The sequence below is a fragment of the Cajanus cajan genome, chromosome 6 (genome assembly GCF_000230855.2).
Source record: "Cajanus cajan strain Asha chromosome 6, NIPB_CcT2T_4, whole genome shotgun sequence".
NCBI lineage: Eukaryota > Viridiplantae > Streptophyta > Magnoliopsida > Fabales > Fabaceae > Cajanus > Cajanus cajan.
In genome coordinates this window covers 5,201,048-5,223,917 of record NC_138522.1, presented here as the reverse complement: position 1 = coordinate 5,223,917, position 22,870 = coordinate 5,201,048, and the positions used below count along the sequence as shown (strand labels likewise).

The 22,870-nt window shown below is 28.5% G+C and overlaps 1 long non-coding RNA gene across 1 annotated transcript; it reads left to right on the top strand.

Moving 5' to 3' along the window:
• Positions 1-29: 29 nt before the first annotated feature.
• On the top strand, positions 30-1,256 carry LOC145958824 (uncharacterized). The gene is made up of 2 exons (XR_014434379.1): positions 30-458; positions 551-1,256. It is a non-coding gene; the product is annotated as an uncharacterized LOC145958824 (long non-coding RNA).
• The last annotated feature ends 21,614 nt before the right edge of the window (positions 1,257-22,870 follow it).

The following is a 22,870-nucleotide window of genomic DNA, read 5'->3' as shown; positions in this document are numbered from 1 at the left end:
GGTCTATATCTTTTCCTTTTAAAAACCTATTATTTAACTCAACTACTAACCCCAGCTACATGATTCTTTAAAAATATTTTCATCAGATTAATAATTTAAAATATGATAATTATAGTAAGCTATATTAAAATATGATCTATAAAAATTAATGAATATATATATTTTATAATTTGTATTGATATCATAATTTTAGCAACAATCTAATAAAAGTTAAACCCTTTATAATTTATTTACTTTAATTGCATGTTTTTCTAAAGAGAAATATATATGATGTTCTTGTAGATCCATTATACATGATGTATAAAATTTTATTTTCACTCTAAAAGATGATTTGTAAAACATATTTAAATATGTAGTCTAAGGAATTTCAACGACCACCAACTGCATGGGAGATAGTGGAGAAAACAAAAAAGTTGAAGACTGGAGATTGGGTTAATGACAAGACCCGGGACCTTGCTGTAAGTTTTACCTTTCAACTTTTCTAAATATATTTTGAAGTTTATCTTTATATATTAATTGTAAAAATATGATGTTTTAATTTATTTTGCAGGAAAGATATCAAAAACGTCGAGAGGAGGTCTTGCAGTGTACTGGGGAAGGAACATCTACACAAGAGTCTCTTGCCTCTATCAATGAAAATGAAATATATTTAGGTGTTGTAGGTGAGAATAACAAAGGACATGTCTATGGACTTGGTACTTTGAGCAAAAAGTTTAGTCGGTCAACACATGCTCAATCTACTTTAAGTCAACCTCCAATGGTAGAGGCAATAGAGGAAATGCGTCAAACAATTGAAAAATTGAATGCTGAGCTTCTAGCAAAGGAAGATAAGGAGAGGATGCTTGAGCAAAAGATGGAACAATTAATGAAAAATCATGAGTTGCAAAATGAGCACATGAGACAGCAAAGTGAGCGTATGCATCAACAAGATCAGCAGATGCAGTTAATCTTACGACACTTTCAGATTAACTCTCTTATGCCAGGGCCTAGTTTACCAACTACCACTATGGATGACCCTAGACACCATGTTGAGGACGAGCAGCATGATCATGTTGATGATACACCAAAAGATTGTTGATTGTATGTGTATTTCTCTTTTATGATATCATATACTTGTTTTAGTTTTTATTATTAGTTAAATGTTATATACTCCTTTTGGATGCTTTTAGTTAGTTGTGTATTTGATGACTTATTTTGGATGTTTTATATTAATTGTGGTTTAGAAAATTTTATTTCATTTTTACTATTAGTTATTAGTTAAATGTTATTTTTTTTATTCTTTTTATTAGTTGTGATTTTGTAGATTGTATCATATATTATATATTTTAATTACTTTTATTATGATATTAGGACTATATATGCATTATCAATTTTAATGTTATTGTTTCATTGTTAAACAGCTTCAAAATGAAAATGAAAATAAAATATATAGTGTTTAAGGTATAAAATTAGCGATCATGTCTAAAAATAAAGTAAGCCTAGCGACCGAATTTAGCGACCGAAAAAATTTAGTTTTTTTATTTTTTTTCAAAAATAAAATTATGTTTAGCGACCGATTTAGCGACCGAAATGAAAATTAACTTTTTACTATAACAAAATTTAGCGACTGATTTAGCGACCGAAATAAAAATTATTTTTTAAATAATAAAATTTAGCGACCGATTTAGCGACCGAATTAGAAATTATTTTTCAAAAAAAACTAAAAAAACACACTTAACGACCACTTTAGCGACTGAAATTAAAACCGTTTTTAACTAAAACATTTTTAGCGACCGATTTAGCGACCGAAATTAAAAATAATTTTTTATTTTAAAAAATGTTAGCGACCGAATTAGCGACGGAAAGGAAAATCATTTTTTAAAAAATTAAAAATTAATAACACAATTAGCGACCGATTTAGCGACGTTTTTTTCGGTCGCTAATTTGGTCCCCATATACTATGGCGACCATAATCATAGTGACCAATTAGCGACCGAAATTTTCGGTCGCTAATCAGCGACCACCAGTATTTCTGTCACTAAACAACTTTGCGACCAGGGTTTTTGCAACTACTTCAAATCGGTCGCTAATTCGGTCGCTAAAGTAAATAGCGACCGATTTGAGCAATTTAGCGACCGATTTTGGTGGTCGCTAAAATCCTTTTTTTTGTAGTGCGTACAGAAGATGAGGTTTATCTTTTAGCTCACAAAACTCGGTCATTCCTTAACATTTTTATGTGATTCCTGAGTCTAAACTATAGTCTCAAGTTCTAACTTTCTAATCCAATAATTAGAAATCAATTTCATTAATCACACATAGAGAAATCACATAAATATCAAAGTATATTTATACCAAAATTTTCAAAACAACGTACAACTCTCACCCAAACTCTTTTCTCCCAATCCAATTAGTAAGAACTATCCATAGGTTATGTTACAATTCAAAAAGACATAATTTAAACATAGACACATACTCACGCCATCCCCTCATACAACCACTAATGCATTCCCTTAGGATTTTCCACAAGAACCCATAAGAGTACTAAAATAAACAATTACAAGTCAAACTTGAAAATTACCAACACTTTCATACTAATTACATCAATCAGAACATATAAGGAGAAATAGAGAAGATAAAGAAACATTTGGGGAAAACCTCCTCATACATAAACATACCACAAAGACAAGATTGGAGGCCAATCCCACTACCTAGTATACATTTCCACACCCAAAGCAAGGTTTTTCACTCCTTTTTTACCTCATTTAGCTCTAGATGATGGGTGCATGGCTCCATAGTGATTTCCTTCCTGCTCTTGTTTTTTGAGCTCTATAATATGTACATGAAAATAAAGGTGTAAAAAGAGTTTGATCAAAAAACTCCTTTTTTAAAAATCTTAACCTCCCTTTAACCCTCTAATTAAACACTTTAACCCCAATATATCCCGAAGATCCCTTTCCTTTTTAATAAAATATTATACTATTCTTTAATAAAATATTATATAATATTCTAAAATATATTACATAATTAAAATAAATATTTAATAGTCCTTATTAATAAAATAAAAATGTCAAAATTATTAATAAAATACTTATATTATATTTTATGAAAAATAAGGTGTTACATGACACTGTTGTATCGACATGTCTTGTGTATCTCTCCCTAATGTAGAGTGTCATGATGGATTGACACTGACATATTCTCCTAGACTACTTTATGTGAGCCTTCAGTTAGTGTTAAAAGTGTTTTATCGGTGCTACAAGCATATAAGCTAATAAAGTTCGTGTCTATTGCATCCATATGAACTGTGATTATTAAATCATGCTCATAATTGTTAACGTGCCTCTTTATTTAGAATCTTCTTTATCACTCTCTCTCTATTTGTGTACAAGTCTATGTTGTTTGATGTGTGACTATTTGTCATTATCTCACATTGACAGTCAGAGTGAGATGCATCTCACTCACCTATTTGCTATGTTGTTTATATATATATATATATATATATATATATATATATATATATATATATATATATATACATATTGCATATGAGGATCATTATGAGGATGATGTATGATGAGACTTAGCCTTATGCTATCTTTGTGGGTCAAACTTTGATAGAATATGACACTGGAATCCATAGTTTAGGAATTGTTTACTTTGCTTTGTTTATATCTTTTCAACTTGCTTAGGAACTTTTGTTAGCCTCCAGATTATGTATTCTTTTGGATGATCACTTTGGTTTAACTCTCATTTTGAGACTTATTGTTTTACACTTGTTTCATTTTGAACCAAATGTGAATTCTCTGTATCCATGAGGAATTTATGAACTATTTTTCGTTGTTAATGAAGCTTTTATTTAGGAAATTTTTGTTGTCTCTTTATTCTTATTGATATAGTATAGGAGGTAGAGAATATCACATTTTTTACACAGTCACCATATGTATTATTTATTAATATTTTAACTTGTACAATGCACATATTATATATTTATTATATATAACTAAAATTTATAATATATTATATACAAATAAATAATATATTCAAATATATAAATTATATTTAAAATTTATATAAATAGATTTTTTAAACATATAAATTATATATTTTATATCTATGATAAATAATTTATATTGTAATAAAAAATTATTTTAATCATTGATAATTTATTTTAAAATATTAAATATAATTTATAAATAAATATTATAATTAAAAACTAATTTAGATAATTAGTTAAACGAATCTCTAAAACTTTTATCATCAACCTTCAAATCCTATATATTAAATACAAATTTCTATCTTATGCGAAATTATTTTTAGGGGTTTTTTCAAATGAAAGAGTTTGTTCAGATTTTTCTTAACTTCTTATCTAATTTTATTTTTATTTACCATACATTTTATGAATTAAATATTAGTATTTTAAAATATTTTATCAATAAATTTTTGTTACAATACAAATTAATTATCATAAATCTAAAATATAATTTATATGTTTAAAAATATTTATGCATACCAATTTTAAATATAACTTATATATTCAAATATAATATTTATTTATATATATAATTTATAATAAATTTTAATTATATATTATGAATATTTTTGTACCTTATACAAACTAAAATACTAGTTATAAAGAAGTCTCTAAAAATCTTCTTGGTAAAAAGAAGTTTTTAAAAATGCTTTTACGTGAAATAAATGTTCAAATTTAATATATAGGTGTGAATTATTTTAAATTTAATTAGATAAAAAATAAAGACAATGGTATATATCTTCATTACTAATAATAAATAGTCTATAATATAAATAGGAATAATAAAGAGGTATGACTTTTAAAATCAAGAAGAAAACTAGAAAAATAAATTATTTGAATCAAAATATAATTTTTTTTATTGATATGTTACGTCAAAATTTAAAACTCAAATATAGTTGGTTAACATGACAACGATCTTAAAAAGAAATTTAGTTTATCTGATAAAAAGGTATGTTTAATTTGAAATAAGGTATCGAAATTTAAATTTTAAATACAGCTGTAGTTTAATTTAAGTTGTTAAATTTAAAAGAAATAAAAGTTATAAAAAAATTAAATATCCGTAGCAAAAAACTAGTCACATAATTAATAAAAATTTCTAAAATCATTATTATTCGATATGAAAACTCAAATTTACATGTACTATAAGTTTTTTTTTTTTTTTTTAAATTAGTAATGTTTCAAATGTTGTTTAATTTTATTTTGAAAGACAAATAAATTCATAAACCTCCATTTTGTTCGACCCCAACCAAGAATCTCCAAAGAATCTCAATAATTTTTGTTATACATATGTTTTAAGTATAACTCTCTTTTTTTAGGTTCATTGATATTGAATCAATTGAAAGAACTTCTTCTAATATCTGTTTCACTTTTGAAAGATCTTGTGTTATGTTAACTGATTTAGATTTTTCATATATAAATGTTATTAATATATCTCTTTCAAAAATTATTTGTCCATAATGATCATGAAAAGTTACTCTTAAATCCTCAAATGAGGATTAGTTAATATTATCTTTATAGACTTTATTCGAACAGTACAAAAATAAATAATAAATAAATAAAAAGTATAACAAAAACTTCCTCAATAAAACAACAACAAATTCATAATCCTAATTAAGATAATAGGCCTTATACTTCCACCAATAAAAGTCAAACCCAAGAGATTAATAAATTAGTTTTCTAATTCAACATAACTCATTTTGCTGGGCATTTATTGACTCTTAGTTGTTGTCCACACATATAATGTTTCTTGCTCCTTCACGTAGTTGTTATCCACGCATGTATATCATACTTCTTGCATCTTCAAACTGATATCTCATGTTTGCTATCATAACTTTAGCTGATAAATAACTAGAATTCAACACAATCTTTATGTATATGATCACACCCGCCTTGTGTTTGATTAAATGTTGAAGCGTTTCAATATGCATTTTCTCTTTAAATGAATGTTAGTTTTGAAGTAAATGACAGACTACAAAAAAGAGGGGTTGAATTGTTTTGTTATTTAAAAATCAGTTCTTTATGAAATTGTTATACAAAAGGTAAACTTTTAAGTATTTAAATTTAGAGTATTCTTATGAAAATAGTTTCTAACTTAACTTGTTTTAATAATAAATTATGTAGTAATAGAATAAGATGCATTAAGATAAATGAAACAAGTAAAAAGATAGAGTTAAATAGATTACACACAGATTTTTATACTGGTTCATCCCAATTTGAGCTACATCTAGTCTCCACATAAAATTGTGAAATTTTCACTATTACAACCAACTGCTATTTAAGAACAACTTAGTCACCTACTAATTAATACAAGAACATCACTTCACAGTCACCTGTTATTAGTGATACACACTCAGTCACCTGCTGGGCCTTTCACACTCAACAATCTGTTGAGAAAACCAACCTCACAACTACTTGCTATGAGATTATACAACTACGTGTTGTGATTTCTTTCTACCTTCCTACATCTCTACAAATTCAAATCTAAGTGGGTGTGGAAGAACGCATGTAAAAGATTTTGATGATGCCAAACAAATTATAGAAAACAAGAGGTCAAGTTAAAGCAAGGTGTTCAAGAAACAAAAATCTCAATGTATTTTAGATAAGTCTTGTTAACCTAGCTTTATATGTAAAAAGAAATCTTTAGAAAAATTGCTTCCTTTGGGTACAAGAAAACACTGGATAACATCTTGGTCAGGAAGCGTGATTTTCAAGCAGTAGACACTGATGATAGGACTCCGTCTCCACCTCCTCAAGATCCTTCATAAGCACTTCTCTCGGATGTTCTCAATGAAATTAGAGATCTCCGGTTCTATGTTGGTGGACGTTTTGATTCTCTTGACACTCGAATGACTCGTCTTGAGGAGGAAGTAAAACTCTTAGACGCCCTTCCGAGTAGATAGTTGTCTGTGATTCTGTTAGTTGCTCTTTTAGTTTATCTTATGTTTTGGACTATTTTTAGTCAAAATTCTGAACTTTTGATTAGTATGTTCTAGGGTAATTCTGCTTGCTTGACTCTGACTATTTTGTGTAGGGACATATTTGACTTTTGGTTCTGAATGGTGTTTGTTTATCTCATTCTATATTTTTTATATATATTGTCTCATTCCTTTTGATGTTGCCAAAGGGGGAGAGGAAAGGAAAGAAGAAAAAGGGATAATTTATTTCTGATCAAAAATTAAATATTTTGATGTGAACAATTTAACCTGATCACTATAACTGTCTATTTCTGATCAAATTTTTTATAAAATAAAATTAACATCAAACAATGATTTATTAAGGAGGAGACTAAGGGGGAGTGATCGATATACACTGTTTTTTGTTTCTTTCCATTTACAGTATGTTGTCATCATCAAAAAGGGGGAGAATGTGGAAGAACGCATGTAAAAGATTTTGATGATGCCAAACAAATTGTAGAAAACAAGAGGTCAAGTTAAAGCAAGGTGTTCAAGAAACAAAAATCTCAATGTATTTTAGATAAGTCTTGTTAACCTAGCTTTATATGTAAAAAGAAATCTTTAGAAAAATTGCATAAGGTTCTTGGCCATTTAAAATAAAGAATTTCAAGAAAACTCAAATATAACCTTTTATATTAATAAGGTTTTGAAAATAATGGTTTTCTATATTTTAAGTTTTAATAAGGCAATTATTGTTTTAAAGAGTCTGGTAATCGATTACCAGTACATGTAATCGATTACCAGATGATGAATCTCATGTTCAAAATGCACTTATTAAAACGTGCTCTGGTAATCGATTACCCATTCCCTGTAATCGATTACCAGAAGTTAAAAGTTCCAAAATTTGAATTTAAATTTTACAACGTTCCAAACGTTTTGAAATTAAACCGTTGTAATCGATTACCAAGTCTTGTAATCGATTACCAGAGCCTATTTTCTGGAAAATTTTAGAAAGACACGACTCTTCATGAAAAGTCATGACCTATGAAATAATCATCTATAAATACCAATAATTTTTCAGAAAAAGGTTACGAACTCAATTGTGAAAAATTATCTTTACAATCACTTGGCCAAAAATCATTTGCAAATATTATCTAAAGAGTTCTACTAGATCAACAAAGTGTAAAATCCACTCTTCAAAGAGAGTTGTTCTACTTCATTCATCTTTTCTATTGATCTGTAAATGGGAAATTGTTGTTCTCCTTGGTGGTCTGTGATTCTCAACACGAGGAAAGAGAATTCCTAGGTGTTGAAGAATTTGAGTCTTGTAAAGGTTACAAGCATAGTGAAAAATCTCAAGTGGGTGACTTGAGGACTGGATGTAGGCAAGGTTGGCCGAACCAGTATAAAATCAAGTTTGCAATTCTCTATCCCTATACTTTTAATTTTGTTGTGAAGTTTTTGCATCATTACGTACAAATTGTTTATGATATTGATTTTATAAGAAAGAAGTTAGAAAAACTAATAAAGAGAAGAAAAATTATATAACTTAATTCACCCCCCTCTTAAGTTACACGAGGCTACTTGACTAACAGTGGGAATGGTTTTTACATAAATGAGTTTTCTAACTTAGGAAGTTTCTAAACTGCTAGACTTTTGACCAGAGACGGATTTACATATAAAAGAGTGGGGCACTTGCCCCCACTACCATTTTGCACATACACAATTTTTTTATATAAAAAATTAATATATTTTAAAAAATAAAAGTTATATTCTAATAATATATATATATATATATATATATATTTAAGTCATTGTATGTAAAATATAAATTCAAAGGAGTTGTTCACTTATTTAATAATTGTCAAACTTTCGAATGAGATTAGTTCTCATATGTGATAAAAAATACTTCTTAATAACAAACCAATTTTTTTAAAAAGTTAAATTATAATATATATATATATATATATATATATATATATATATATTAATGCTCACATATATAATGTAATATATTAATACTTTTTTATTTATTGTATATGTTGATAAAAAAAATCAAAAATAGTAAAAATTGTAAGATTGTATACGTTGATTTAAAAAAAATCAAAATAGGAAAAATTGGAAGATTTATGTTCTATTTATAATTTTTATTATAAAATATGTTTTAAAATAAATTAGCATCTAAAAATTTATATCACATATTAAAAACATGTTTATATCATAAATAAATTAGACTTTATTTTTATAAAATTTAACATATTTATTTTTATATTTTTATTATTGTTAAATTATTATAAAGTATGTCTTTAATATTGTAATTTTAACCAAACATTTAAAAAATATCTATGATAGATAAATATGTCATATTTAGAACATATATTTTTAAAAAAAGTTAGGTTCAAACCTATTAAATTAATTTAATAGTCTAACATAATTTGTTTTCATCCTTAATCGTAATTATAAATATAAAATCTTGTAAAAAATAATTATAATATTTATTTATACTTTTAAAAGTTATATGTAAAATTTTTAACACGACAAATATATGAATAAATATTGCCCCCACTATCTAAAATTTCTGGATCCGTCACTGTTTTAGACAATCTTTTTAGTAATTATAAATAATTTTGAAATATTTGACCTGTTTGCACATGCATATTAACTCTTCTACACTAAAATTTAAAATTAAGAGTTTACTATTATTAAAATTTATATTTTAGACAGGATTCAAGAAACTTTCCACCAATATACCTTCATCTTCGCATATGTATTTCATATGCACTATTATGTATGTAATAATGTATATAAATTATGATACTTTTCTACTTTGTAAATGTTAATGCTCCATACTTTTTCATACATTTATATATACTCATTTGAATACTCTATCAAATAAAGAAATGAGTTTCACTTTATTTCCTGTACTTTTAGACACTTTGTCAACAACCACTTTTTGACTTATCTTTTTCATTTTGAATTTCATATAGAACTAAAGTTTTAATTTGCGCATATAAAATTAATTTTTATTTTATATAATAAAAATAATAAATAATATTTTTGATAAAAATAGTTGTATTTTAATTTTATGATTAATAATTTATATTATATATTTAATTATTGATTTTTTAAATATTAAAATTTAATTTAAAAATAAAATTAAAACCAAAAAATTATAAGAGATAAAAGATTAAGAAAATTTTCTAAAAATATTATCTTTATAAAAAAGTTAAAAATGTTCTTGTTAAAATAATATATTTTACTAAAATACATATTCATACATGATCACTAGAGTTAGCTTAATGGTTGGGTGGAGAGGGGTTGGGGACTTGGGATAGTTATAAAAGTATGATAATCTAAGTTTAATCTTCATTGCAACCATCGGGAGATGCTTTTAGTCTGGTCAAGTCTCTTCCTAAAGTCAACAAAATCTAGAAAGATTCTTACTATCTAAACTAATTATTTCAAAATTTTATCTATTTTTAATTTTTTAAAAATAAGTTATAAAAAATAAAAAGAAAAAATAGAAAGTAATTAATTATCTTCTCAAGATCTTCCAACATGATGATGTTGAGTTATCTTTTCAAGAATCTATTTAATGAGATCGCCATGTGAAAATAACCATAAATAGGAGAAGAAAAAAAAAAGGAAAAACTAATAAAGGAAGAGAAAAACACATAACACTAGATAGTGAGTTAGAGTCCCCACCATGAAAAGTTTTCAACAAAAAGGAAAAGAAACGGAAGAACTCCACCAACGTTTTAAGAAGCTGGAACTAGAGTGGCAAACCTTTAAGGAATCCAAGCCGACAAAAGTTTCAGGCTACAAACACACCATTCTGAAACCTCACAAGAGAGAACTCATGTTCAACTTTCAACAACAAGAGTCCCCAGAGGAAGCCTGGAAGAACATGACGAGAACCAAAGACATGGCAGTGCAAGAGATTCTTCAAGAGCGTAGGGAAGCTATTGAGAGTGGAAAGTTGAAGGGTCGAAGACTTTTTCATTCACCGGAGGAGGGTGAAACTGAAGGTAATGTCACCAGAAGCCATGAAGTGAGATCAATGTCTTACTATAAGTCGGAGGATGATAATTATATACGTAAATTGTCTTATTCTTCTTCCTCTTCCTCATTTTGTGGGAGTGACAATGACCAAATTATGGAGCATGTGACACATTTGACGGCAATTATAACAGAGATGGAAGTTCTCAGTGATCGGAGGCGTGGTAATGGAAGATCAAGTTATGTTGTTTTCTTTTGTTGGATCGCTATTATTTTATTTGTGATTGCAATGTGTATGAGCTTGGCAAAGAGTTCTCTTGGAGAGAACTCCAACATATTTATAGTTCCAACATGAAATATGTATATATTTTTTATTGATAAAAATTATAATAACCACATCAGAATTCGACTTCTATGAATGTCATCTCAATGATTATAACAAGAAATATATAAACTGTTTTCAAGATTATGATATAGTATTTAATTGTGTAACTGACGTAGAAAAGTAGAAACTATATGCATACACAAATGCTGATGCTTGCTTACTAGCTAGTAGTTAATGGTTTGTTTTTTTCTAAAGTATTTCTATGCATACTTACGTCTTTTACAGATTGTTGAATCCATAACAGATCATAAACATATTGTTTCTTTTGATATAAATTTTTTAAGAAGACAATATTCTGAGCATCTTCACTCTTCAGTCTTCAGAAAATAGCCGGAATAGGTAAATAACAAACAAGCTGGGTACTGTATATATATTATTACACGTTATGATTTGAAATGTCAATTATCCATGACATTAAGATTCTTCGAATAAACGTGATTGAGTTCCATTAATAATTCCTTCATATTTTCTATTACAATGTGGGAGACACATTAATTATTGAGTTACATGCGAATAGGTTTCCCAAGATCTGGTCGAAGCTTTCTGCTGAATTATCAACAGGATGTGTATGAGTCCCTTCGTAGGTTGTTACCACGATCTGTTCATCTAGGGAATGGCGTTGGATTTGTTTCTTGACATTGCACTCTCGATGAGAGCACTTGTAGTAACTTCTAAAAGCAGCAATATAAAATTGGACTTACAATCAAGCATAGATTAGTAATTAAGAATGGCCAAAATGACATGGTAAAATCTCTATTACTGATAATCTTAATTTTTTGTTTGGTTAACCAATACGGGACTACTAATATAAAGGACAACAAATCCTATTTTTTTTCTCCTTGTCCATAATTAGTCTTTTTTTAAAAATTTAATCAATTATCTTTATTAGAATTTCCCATCTAAATTACATTTTTATCTATTCATAAGGTTCAATTCGAGACATTTCTTAATAACATCAAACACAGTGTTATTAAGATCAACAAATTGTCGATATTAACTACTAAGGATACGTTCTCCATTAAAAACAATACACTAATTCTTTAATTTTCTAAATGAATGGTAGCATTCTGTCTTTCTTAGAATAGTGGATTAAGCCTAACTCAACCCTACAAAACCGGCTTGTAAGGTAAGGGTTGCTTTCCACTTATATACTATTCAATTGCCTAATCTCTAGTCGATGTGGGACTTGGGTTTTTCCCAATACACCCCCTCACGTCCAGCACTATTGAGCTTGGTACATGAATAAATGGTGGATGGCCCTTTTTAATGATCTAGGATTGGCGGGACTTGGATTTTTCCCAATACACCCCCTCATGCCTGTGAGGCATGCATCAATGGTGGGTGGCCCATTTTTAAAGTGGATCTAAATGGCTCTGATACCATGTTAGAATAGTGGATTAAGCCTAACTCAACCTTACAAAACCGGCTTGTAAGGTGAGGGTTGCTCTCCACTTATATACTATTTAATTGCCTAATCTCTAGTCGATGTGGGACTTGGGTTTTTCCCAATACACCCCCTCACGTCCAGCACTATTGGGCTTGGTACGTGGATAAATGGTAGGTGACCCTTTTTAATGATCTAGGATTGGCGGGACTTGAATACACCCCCTCATGTCCATGGTGCATGTAGCAATGAATGGTAGGTGGCCCTTTTCTAATTGGGACTTGAAATACACCTCCTCATGCCCATGGTGCATGTATTTCTAATTGACGGGACTTGAAATACACCTCCTCATGCCCATGGTGCATGTATCAATGAATGGTGGGTGGCCCATTTTTAAAGTGGATCTAAATGGCTCTGATACCATCTTAGAATAGTGGATTAAGCCTAACTCAACCCTACAAAACCGGCTTGTAAGGTAAGGGTTGCTTTCCACTTATATACTATTCAATTGCCTAATCTCTAGTCGATGTGGGACTTGGGTTTTTCCCAATTCTTTCTTTTATGAGTTCTTGTTCATAATTTTAATTTTAAAGGATATATATATAGGTGAATCTTTCAAGAGAGGTGATTGTATGACTAGAGTATATATATATATATACTACAAACCTTCAAATGGAACTGTTAAATTTTAAAATATAAAAGTGGCAGTGTGGCACTAACCTTGGGAATTTATTGTTTTTCACTATCTTTTTCCCATATTTCTTCCACTGGTACCCATCGTCCAGAACATCAACCGGACTCCTTGTTTGAAATGCATATCTTTGCTGCTTAATCTCCTGATCAGTTCTTGAAACCTCATGAACATTAGAATGATAAGCAACATTAAAATCAGATGAAAAAGCAGTTGATGAAGTAGGGAGCATCACTTGATGTGTCTCCATTGATTGAATAATAGCTACATACCAGCTAGCACTACAGCTAAAAAGCTATATATATGGCAAAAAAGTGATGTGTGTTTTGTATACATATATTTTGGAAAAAAGGTGATGGCGATGTATGCATATTTAGAAGGCAACAAAAATGAGGGCGGAATGCAAGTCAAGATTGAATTTGTGTGACTACATAGAAACTGTACATGTAACTACATAAAAGACGATACGCTTGGTAAATTCGCCGTGTAGAAAAGGTAAGTTGTTTCCTAAATTGTAGGGAATCGAATAAAATTATATGCATCCATTTTTATATGTCAAAATTAAGTTTACTTATTCATCCTGTGTTAGACAAATCAAAAGACAAGATTGGGAAAAATTTATGTTTCATAACTAACGTTTCTTTATTTTCGAATGAATTTTTACTACTAATTAATCTATATTACAAAAACGGAAAGATGTCGAGGGTATGTATGGAATGCAACTGCTTAGTCCTTTTCATTTCCAATTTAATCTATGAGTAAAATGTTTTTTTAAGTCGTTCGTTGAATTTTCATCCAAATTAATTTTAGTCTTTATGTATGTTGGAAATATTAAAATCAGCGACGGAATAATTTATATATGGTTTTTTAAAATTTGTCGGAGAAAACAATTTTCAGTCACTTAAACTTGGTCGCTAATTCATTGTTTTTTAAATATATTGTTTTGGCCTCTGTACTTTGAGATGTGATATTAAAACTACCATTTTAAAATGTAGGAACGAAAATCAATTCTTACCGAATGTTAAGTAACCTAAAACAATTATTTCAAACTAATTTTAGTTGGGTTTTATTTTTTTACACCCAATTGTTTAGTTATACCCTCAGAGAACACCTATTCGGCTATTCACATGACTAATAAATTTTTTAGTCAAGCAAATATTTTATTTTCTAATTTATTAAAAAGTAAAAAAAATAATTTTTAAAGAATGTTAGAGACACATGATTTTGTCTTAGTTTAGTTATAGTGGGTGTCTATATGAAACATTTTCCTTTTCACTTAAAAGGTTTTGCAGAAGATCGAACATGCATGTCAAGTTAGATCAGGTTGGCAAAGTGGATGTGATTTTAGTTGGTTAATATTTTAGTTATCTTTTTATGAATAAAAATGATAAAAAAAAGAAATAACATTTATGCTTATCAGATAAAGAATTAATGACATGTTGAGAATTATCCATCCCAACACTATTTTTATTCTTATGTCGATGTAGTTACAAATTCAATATGGCAAACCTGATTTCAGTTTGAACTCCACAAGGCCCCAACAAAGACGTGACAAAATTGGCATACGGGAAGGCGTGTTATATAATGACCAACATCAACATGGGATACACGACAGGGAGACACATTTCGTGAATCATGAGTGCATGCATGTACTCAAAATAGGTCACATAATAAGACCCATAACTGATGACTACTGCCACTATATAATTGTACACGAAATGTCCTCTAGGAAAGTTCCCATCAAGTTATTGACTTATAGTACACTAGCTAAATAAATATTAAAGAGTAGTGAAGATTTCTCGTGACGAAAACTTCACGTGCCATATATCGGGAACAAATTAGATGGAAAATATTGAGAGAAAAAAACTCAAATTTTATATTGATTGATTAAAAATAAGACTAACAAAAGAAAATATATATAAGTAAAGAGACTTTACAAGTCAATTAAATAAAGTTAAATTAAGACGAAACTCAAATTCTAAAATAATATCAAAATTATTATAAATTTATTAAAAGGATTATCTACAATTTAATTATATACATATAAGTTTAACGGTATTGGACATAAGATATATATTAAAAAAAATTTCAAATCTTGAATAAAATTATCTCCAACAAAAATACATGTTTTTTAAAAAAAAAGTACAGTAATATATATAAAAATTAATGTCACATCACATATTTGTTGTAAGTGATTTAATTTTAATAATTAAGAAATTATGGATATTAAAAACAAATAGTTATAATTACAAATGAGATTAAGTCATTTTTAATTTTAACAATTTAACTATAAAAGCAAGGTTTATGGCAGAAGATTTAGATTACTCATTCCTGATGAAATTGAAAAAAAAAATCTATTTTAGAATTAATGAATGTTTCATATTATTGCCCATTAAGTGATTGACACTAAGATAAATTAATCTTATGCATAGCTGGGAGTTACGTCCAGTACAATAAATTTAAACCAAACCATTTTTTACACCAAATTTAAACCAAACCGTTTTTTAAACACCCCCAATTACTACCACTCCAATATGCTATGGACAAAATTCTCCATTTTATGTTCTTGCAAAAAAAATCTCAATTAAATGCATATGTAATAAACATGTCACATTAATTTTGTTATTATTTACTATTTGAATTGATTACGATTTTATAATGGTTGGTTCATTCAATAGTTTTTATTGAACAATTATTGATGGGTCTTTAATGAGAGATAAAACGGATAAGGAAAATTAGGTGAAGAAAAAAAATTAAAATAAGACAATTAAGTGTTCAAATTAGACCAACAATTGAAGGCTCAATAGCATCGAGGATTGGATTGAGATTGTGATCTATATAATTGGGTCAATTCACACTCAGAGAATACTAAATTTGGTGTTTATGGATTTAGCTATTATAACACGAAGAACTTTTAGCAATACTTGAAAAATATTATAAGTATTTTTAATTTAATTTTATAACATATTATTAAATATTGTATATAATTTATGTTGTTTAAATTGTTAATAATATTTTTATATAATTAGATGACATTTTTTAAATGTTATCAAAGTAATATTTTTGTAACATTTTAATGATGTTGTTAAGTTTTTATTAACTTTATAAAATGATAATTAATTTTAATTTAGATATTACTATCAATTATTATATTTTTATGCCTCCTAAACTCCTAGAAGTTCTTTAAGAGAAGGTTAAAAACATTCTTAATTAATCACCACTAGTTATATATCAAATATCAAAGTTCATTTATTTTAAATATAACTATTTGATTATATATACTATTTACGTGTTATTCATTTATTCGATATGAGACTTTAATTATGAGTAACAATTAAAAATGAAAAAAAATATACTTTTTTTATTTGATGTGGGACTTTGATTTTATAAGTAATTAGAAAGAATAATGTTGAGATAAAAAAATATTACATATCTGTAGTAACATTTTTCAAAAAAATGTCGTAAAATAATTTATATGATATTTTTTTTACTCGATATGAGACTTTGATTTTGAAAATAGTTAAAAAGAACAATGTTGAATTAAAAAATGTTACTTTATTTATAGTAACATTTTTCAAAAGAATATTGTAAAATAACCTATTTATTCAATATATAATAACATTTTAATAAATGTAAGGTAAAAAAATGTTGCTAAAAAATTAAAATGTAGTAGTTGTCTCATATCTCATGGTAAACAAATGAAGTAACCCACTATGTCTCAATCCTCAACAAAAGCATATTGTATATCATTTTCACGGTATTAGTTGTTTGTTAAATAGGTCAAAATTTACTTGCATCCACTACAAGAAATGTTATAAGTAACATACAAAAAATGTTATTATATGTATAATTAACGAGGAAGGATTCGTTTACTTCAGAAGTAAGTTTATCTAGACTTACTTCGTTCAATAACTCATGCCCTATATCAAGTTTCAACGATCCGACTGTTAAATTTAAAGTTTTTAATACATAGATCAAAACTGCAAATTTTTAAAAAAATTTAAAAATTATTTAATACTTTATTTCATTAATTCAAATTGACGGCTAACTGCAATTTAATGTTCTTTAATTTAAAATTATTTTCATTATTTATGTTTAATATACTAGAGTGTTCACTGTTAATAAATATACACTGTTCAATCAAATTCATATTCCAGTATGTAGCCATATAAAAAAAAAAAATCAGTTACTCAATCTCGTCTGCATTGTGCTTTACTACATTCCTTGCATAGAGGAGAATGTATTCCAGGGCCTGCATAAAGTTGAACAAACTCTCGTTTTAGGTCCTGAAAAAAGTTGTTTTTATTTTCATTTCCGTAAGACTTTTATTTTTTTAAATTACTTTCACTCAATAAAAAAATAATCGGTTACTAATTTTAATTAAACAAAAAAAATTAAAATAAAATAATTATTAATTTTAATTAATTATCTTTTAACATATTATTTTTAACTAACTTTTGCTCACATTCTTGAATTAATGAAGAAAGATATATTGGGCCTGCCGTGTATCCCAATAGGAAAGAGTATCTAAAGATTCCACCATGGATTTTCCTCTTCATACTAAAACTCAAAAAGAGGAAAATTAGCCCTCAATTAATTTTTGAACTTCCTCATCGTCAAGAACAGATTCAGTCACCTCCAACACCGGAACTTCTATATTTAAGACAACTCTCCAAGCACCAAAATACCATTAAATAAGGTTTAAAAATTATGATACAATGTGGAATATAACTATAATATCTAAGACTAGCTATATTGAGTTAAGAGGTATTTCATAAAGAAAAAAGTTTAAAAATTACACTAAAATCAATTTGTAATTTATTTACGGTATTAAGTGTTTATCCTAATTTTTTTTTTCAATCAGAGTTTATCCTAGTAGTACATATTCATTTAATTATTTTTTATAAGTATTGTGACATGATTAATCGATGAAATATTAATATTTTGCATATAATGATTAATGTAAAAATATTGATAAAATATTTTACATACAGAATAACTGTTGATAAATGTTTTATCAAACATTTCATATAATGATTAATATGAAAATACTGATAAAATATTTTGTAACCATTTTTATTACCACTAAAAATAATATTAAACACCATTAAAAATCTATTTTGTTGTTAGGAATATTGTATATGTTATCTCAACATTCCACCTCAATTCTAATGCATGTTATGAGTAACTGTTTATATATATTGTCACGTGGTTCGTGAACATTCTTTATATATGAATAATTTTTACATCTCATTTATCTCATTAATTAATTACTATGTGCTTTCTCTATTTTTATTATTAAAAAAATATTTTTTAAAATATAAATAAATTTCAATTATTTTTATTTCATTTAATGATATTTTTCAAGTTATATATATTTTTATAATATTTATAGCAAGTATAATCTAAAAAAGATTATCATGGAAGTATACTTTTGTTCCCCATTCTGATATACAGTGAAGATGGGTGATAGAGAAGCCCATTTGAGAAAGGCAACCCGGTTGTCACGGGGCCTAAATGCATTTGGAAAGAGACGGCCCTGATAAGATTCCAGCTCAATCAATCACCCACCATAAAATTACTTCACAAGACTAATAATAATATATATAAAACTTTAGACACACTACCATATTAATATTATTTTCTAATTAAAATTAAAATTTTAACTTGATAGTATATGTTACATTTAATAAAATCATTTATAATATATATTATCAAAATGGTACTACAGTTTTAATTCTTTATATTAAAATTTATTTTCTTAAAATAAAATATAGTTTATTTTGATAATATTTATTAACTAGAATCAATTAGAAATATAAAACAAAAACTAAAGCAAACAAGCAACGTAAAATCAAAGTGAAAATGGAGCATCTTCTCACAATATTATTCCCAGAAACACCGCTACCTGTTTGCTGGATTTCAAAGTGCACTTGACTTTCTCTCATTTTGCAGAATGCATTTCGTTCACGCGTAAGAATTAAAGTCTCACTTTTTTTTTGTACAAAAAAAAAATTAATAAAAACAAAGAAGTGTATGATTTGGGCGGCGAAAATATATGGTTAAGATGCACTTTTAATCTTACAATATTTAATTTAGAATTTTAATAGTTTAATTTTAATCTAACAGTTAATGTATGGATCATTAAAATTATATTTAATAATTTAATATTGAATATGTGACATATATCAGTAAAAAAAAGTGATATATAAATTAATATTTAATAATATTTAGTCTTAAATGATATCTTTAATCAAAATTTTATTTTACAGAAGAGATAAAATAAATAAAAATTAAAAAAAAATGTAATTTAATTTAAATATTAAATATTAATTAGGATGTTATCTACTTAAAATTAAGTCATAGTGAATATTATAATTTTAATGTTTAATAAATGAACATTTAACTATTAAATTAAAATTATAAATTTTACAGAATTAAAAATTAAATAATCAAAATTACATATAAGATACTATAGAAACCAAAGAGTGTAAGTTAGATAAATTCTTTTATCAATTAAAACTCCATTATTCACACTATTCTCCTCCCCACATGGACTTCGATATTTTAGTTTACACAAAAAAAATTAAAATTGCATATCATACATATATGATTCTCATAATCATTTTTAATAAGCTTTATTTTTAAATGTTTTATCATTGGTTTATACCTTTCCAAATTTCAATGGAAGAGATTGTATACAGTCAACCTTTATAATTAAAGTTAAGTATTTATTTTTATTTATGATAATTTTTTTAAATTTAATTTTTTTTTGACAAGTTATGAGACATGTTTTATTATGGATGTTAAAATGAGTTTAACCCAACTGCTATATTACCTATTTAAATGAATTGGATTGAGTTGCACTTTTTAACTCTCTAATCTAATGGACTAAATATGAAGAGTTAGGCTAGTATGTTGAGTTGACCTATTGAATTGGTCCATTAAGTTGTCTGATGTTTTTCTTTGACTTTACCTATTAACACTGATATAATATATTTTATTTGTAATTGTATTATGTAATTATTTTGATGTTGTTGATATACTAGGGCGATATACACATTTTATGACGCACTTTTTATGTCGGATGTCATTCATACAATATAGAAAGTAGCATATATAGTGACATACTTGTAAATATGTCAAAATATTCTATAACGAGTGTTGACTTACCCGTTATAAAATATTTTTTCTAAGATGGGTAAGTCAACACTCGTCATAAAATGTGTTGGTAAGCCTTTGCCAACAACCATTCTATGACGGGTGTTGACTTACTCGTTATAGAAAGTTCATATTTTATGACAGATAATACGTCATTCGCCATAGAATGTCTTATTATTCGGTCACCAGAGGGCGCAGACCCATTCACGCTCTTTATTGCTCTTCTTCTTTTTCTCTAGCGATGACTCTACAACTGTTTCGAAAACTACGTGTCCACATCCTCTAGGCAATTTTGACGACCACTACGAGCAAAATGCTTTAGCGATCAAGGTGAAGTGTTCTCTTTCGACTCTAGCAACGTTCTCCTTCGTGCGTGCTCCTACGAGGTACAAATGTTCTTTTTCCTTTAGTTGGTTGGTTTTTAGGGTTTAGGGTTTTGATAATGTGAATGCTTATCTTCCATTTGTTGTCCCTCCGTTCATGCACGCCTTCCTCTATTTAGCCATTTCCTCCATTGAGTCACTTCTTGTCAGGTTTGTCTTGTTTTCTCTTTTTTGAGCATTTGTGCTATTGAATGAGTACTGAAAGTGGTTTGCTAGTTTGTAGTTGGTTTGGTTTGCTATTTAATGAGTGTTGATAGTGGTTTGTTATTGAATAAGGGTGCTTATTTAGTTGGTAATGGTTTGGTTTGTTAGTTTGGGTGCTAGTTTTATTAGCTAGTTTTGGATTGGTTTGGGGTTTGAGTGCTTATTTGGTTGCTTTGTAGACACTATAAGAATTTTTTAATTTATAATGTTCATATGTATTATATTATCATTTGTTATGTGTATAATATTTGTTGTTATTTTAATTATTAGCATGATTACTTTTTTTTTACAGACTTATGGCTAGCATAGACGATACTCTTCCTCTTCCCCATCTCATTTAAGAGATGCCGAGCAGAGTTAGTTGTGTGAGACCCGTGGCTGGTTTGCTCATTTTCTTCCTCTCAACTCACTTTCTCACTTCACATTTCTATTTCTTCCCCAAAACTCTCTACTCACTTTCCTGATTCACTCTCAACTTGGGGTTTGAAGGTGTTGATCCAGAGTAGGCGGAGCTAGTTGTGCTGTGCGGAGCTTCTCTCCAAGTTTCTTCTCCTTCTTCACTTTCTTCTCCGCGATCCCAAAGCTCGGATTCTTCACCGAGCTAAGGGAAGCTAGTTATTTTACTGTGTTTGGCTGTGACTGAGTGCTTAAACTCATTTGTTGTTTGATGATTGCTGACTTTTGAGCTGAGGTTGCTGAAAAATGGGGGTTTTGGGGGTTTCGGAAGTTTGGAAGAAATTTCGGGATTTTGATGATTTGTGATTGCATGTATGAAAAGCTGGTATTTTTAAGCTCTTTGATGAAAATAGGAACGTTTGGCTGGATTGCATGTGTATTTTGTGTTAAGTTTCGCAGGTTTTGGTGAAATTGTTCCTGTTTGAATTTGCGCCGGGAGCAGTTCTTCGCGCCGGGCGTGAGTTGAAATGGGAATCCCTGGGTGGAGAGAACCACGCCCGGCGCAATAGACCCCTGGTTGAGAATAGCGCCGGGCGTGCATTTGATTTTCAGAATTGGACCTTATAGTCATTATGAAAGTTGTAGCCTTTGATGTTAGCTTTCCAATGGCGCTGGAATCACCCAAAAAGGAGTTCTAGAACTCCAGATATGGCTATTTTAGTGAAAAGGGGTCAAGCTGCCAGCTTTGCTTATAGCTATTGCGGTTTTTAGAATTTTTAACAAGGTAAATGAAGGAATTATGACTTGGTGTCTTCATGAGAATTGTAGGAAATCTTCTTATTTTTCATATGAGATAAGGATGAGTATGGTAGGAGTAGTATAACTCCTGATGCGCTGTTTTTTGTGAAGGCTGCCATTTCACTTTTAATGAATTGGTTAAGTTGAAAGTTGTTTTAGGTGCTTAGGTGTATTGGTGTTGTTTGGGTGAATAAGTTGACAAGATAGATGAGTTGTAAAAAAGATGGTTGGGTCGTATGATGTGTTGAACATATTGTACGTTGTGAAGTTGTTGATCATGCTATTTTAAGCTGTTAATGATGAATGTTGTTGAGCTGAGCGATGATATTGATGTGTTGCGCTGAGCGCGGCCCTTGTCGCGCTGGGCGTGAGACTCCTTGGGAGTCTCTGCCTCGAGGGCGATGAGCGCAATTTGGTTTGCGCTGGGCGCGAGACCAAGGGAGGTCTCTGCCTTACCTGCGCTAGGCGCGGGTTGGGGCACGCCGGGCGTGTGAGACTCCTTGGAGTCTCTGCTTGGCCTGCGCTGGGCGCAATTGGGTATTGCGCCAGGCACGAGAGAGTTTTGG